The sequence below is a fragment of the Sorex fumeus genome, unplaced genomic scaffold, assembly GCF_029834395.1.
Source record: "Sorex fumeus unplaced genomic scaffold, SorFum_2.1 ptg000037l, whole genome shotgun sequence".
NCBI lineage: Eukaryota > Metazoa > Chordata > Mammalia > Eulipotyphla > Soricidae > Sorex > Sorex fumeus.
The window spans coordinates 46,449,495-46,452,967 of NW_026606094.1; positions in this window are offsets into that span (position 1 = coordinate 46,449,495).

Sequence of the window (3,473 nt, forward strand, 5' to 3'; positions counted from 1 at the left end):
CAATATAGATACTGAGAAGCTATCACATTTGGTCCTTTATTTACTTTCAGCACACATCTCCCATTCCTAACACTTCCTCCAACCATCATTGTCTTAGTGATCCCTTCTCTATTCTATCTGCCTTCTCCCCCAGCTCATGAGATGGCCTTCCAACTATGGAACAATATTCCTGACCCTTGTCTCTACTGTCCTTGGGTGTCAGTCTGATATTGTAGCACTGTAGCACTGTCCTCCCATTGTTCATCGATTTGCTCGAGCAGGCTCAGTAATGGCTCCATTGTGAGATTTGTTGTTACTGTGTTTGGCATATCGAATACGTCACGGGTAGCTTGCCAGACTTTGCCATGCGGGCGAGATACTCTTGGTAGCTTGCCAGGCTCTAACTCGGGTCGGCCAAGTCGTCTGCGTGCAAGGCAAACCCCCTACCCACTGTGCTTCAGCCCTCATATTATGTTATTTTATATTCTACAAGTGAGTGCAGTTATTCTGTGTCTGTCCCTATTTCTGGTTCATTTCACTTAGCGTGATACTCTCCATGACCATTCACTTATAAGCTAATTTCATGACTTCATCTTTTCTAACAGCTGCATAGTATTCCATTGTGTAGATGTAGCAAAGTTTCTTTAACCAGTTATCTGTTCTCAGGCACTGGGGCTGTTCCCAGATTCAGACTATTTTGAACAGTGCTGCAATGAGCATACAGGTGCAGATGTCATTTCTACTGTGCTTTTTTGTACCATCGGGATATATTCCCAGAAGTGGTATTGTGGGGTCATATGGAAGCTCCATTTCTAGTTTTTGAAGGAATACCCATATTGTTTTCCAAAAAAGTTAGACCAGTCGGCATTCCCACCAACAGTAAAAGAGCATCCCTTTTGAATGTGTGCCAGTCTCTGTGTTGTGAGATGATACTTCATTGTTGTTTTGATTTGCATCTCCTTGATGTTCAGCAATGTAGAGCATTTATTCCTGTGCCTTTTGGCCATTTGTATTTTTTTTTTTTGAGGAACCTTCTGTTCATTTCTTCTCCCCATTTTTGGATGGGGTTGGAGGTTTTTTTCTTGTACAGTTCTTCTAGTATCTTGTATATCCTGGATGTTAATCCCTTATCCTATGGGTATTGGGTAAATATTCTTTCCCATTAAGTGGGCTGTCTCTGTATTTTGGTCACTGTTTCTTTTGAGGTGCAGAAGCTTCCTAGTTTAATGTAGTCCCATTTGTTTATGTTTGTTTACACTTGGTTGGTCCTAGACTCTCAAATATATGATGACTTAATCTTTGATAAAGGAGAAAGAAATGTGAAGTGGAACAAGTGGTGCTGGAAAAACTGGAAAGCTACCTGCAAAAAAAATGAACTTTGACTTCTGTCTAACTTAAGGCACAAAAGTCAAATCAAAGTGGATTAAAGACCTCAATGTCAGACCTGAATCCATAAAGTACATGGAGGAAAATGAAGGCAGAATCCTCCATGACATTGAAGCTAAAAGCATCTTTCAGGTTTTATTTTTTTTAATGATAGTCAACCTTTTTTCTTCCTAAGCTATCAGGACTCTCAGAAGCTACCTTTCAAAGGTTATTGACCTCCCTTCTTTTTATTATCTATTATTTTCTCCTTAGCCTCCACAGCAAATCAGAATTAAAAAAAATACCATCACCATCTCATGTGCCTTTTATCCATTCGGATTTCTTCTTTGAGAAAGTTTCTGTCATTTCATCACCCCATTTTTTGGTGGGGTTGGATGTTTTCTACTTGTGGAGTTCAACCAGTGCTTTGTATATCCTTGATATCAACCCCTTATCAGATGGGTATTAGGTGAATATCTTTTTCCATTCTGTAGATTGTCTTTGTATTCTGGTCACTATATCTTTTGAGGTGCAGAAGATTCTTAATTTAAGATAGTCCCATTTGTTTATCTCTGTTTCCACTGGTTCAGCCATTTTGGAAAACAGTATGGACGATTCTCAAAAAATTAGAAATTAAGCTCCCATTTGACCCAGCACTACCACTCCTAGGAATGTATCCCAGAGAGGCAAAAAAAGTATAGTCTAAATGACATCTGCACTTCTATGTTCATTGCTGCACTCTTCACAATAGCCAAAATCTGTAGAGAAAAAAACCGAGTGCCCGAGAACAGATGACTGGTTAAAGAAATTTTGGTAAATCTACACAATGGAGTACTATGCAGCTGTTAGAAAAGATGAAGTCATGAAATTTACATACAAGTAGTCCTGTCCTGTCCTGTCCTGTCCTCCCATTGTTCATCAATTTGCTTGAGCGGGCCCAGTAACTTCTCCATTGTGAGACTTGTTATTACTGAGTTTGGCATATCGAATATGTCACTGGTACTACATGGAAAGTATCATGCTAAGTGAAGTGAGTCAGAGAGGGACAGACATAGAAAGATTGCATTCATCTGGGGAACATAAAGTAACAAAATAGAAGACTAACACCCAAGAATAGCCGAAATAAGTACCAGGAGGTTCACTCCATGGCTTGAAGGCCAGCCGCACGTGCTAGGGGAAAAGGCAGCTCAGATAAAGAAGGGAGAACCAAATAAAGGGTGTTGGGAGGATCCTCCCAGGATGGGAGAAGCATGCTGAAAGTAGACTATAGACCGAACATGATTGTCACTCAATGCCTCTTTTGCAAACCACAGCACCCAAAAGGAGAGAGAGAACAAAAGGGAATGCCCTGCCACAGTAGTGGGATGGGATGTGGGGTCTGGGGGGTTGGAAGGGATACTGGGATCATTGGTGGTGGAGAATGGGCACTGGTGGAGGGATGGGTACTTGATCATTGTATAACTGAAACCCAAGCACAAAAACTTGTAAGTCTACAACTATACCTCATCGTGTTTCACTAATAACATTTTTTTTAAATACCATCACTACCACCTGTTTGGAAATCGCTTCCCCCACCCTAATCAATGGTGGACTTTATTCTGTATCTGTTTATTGGAGTGAATGCTCTTTATTTTCCCCTCAGCCAAAGAAACCAAAATGTAAAGTCTTGCTGAGATAATAGGCATGCAATATTCAGATGTGATTTTTTAAAAAAAATCAACTACCAATGATGACTTCCAATCATTTTATGATTTTCCTACATGTTATTGCTATAGAAGTGAAGAAGCAAGAATTAAAGGAATGTTTAAGCACATGCAGTTTCTGTTTATTGAGAAAGTAATATATAGAAAAGGAAATTGTAGTTTAAGTCTTCCTGACTTGGCAGCCTGACCTGGCCTTCACCTAGGAAGGGTTCCTTGAGTGAGCAAGAGCCGTTTAGGACCCACCGAAATGGATCTGTTCTGGGTGAGTTCTGGCATTTTGAAAAGCATGTAAGAATCCTGTTGTCCTATATCTGAACCAGACACAGTAAGACAAAAATAAATATACATGCTCTCAGGGAATACTTTGTAGAAGAAAATGGAAAGTTTGGGAGTCATGGACACTTGAAATATTATTTAACTGACATA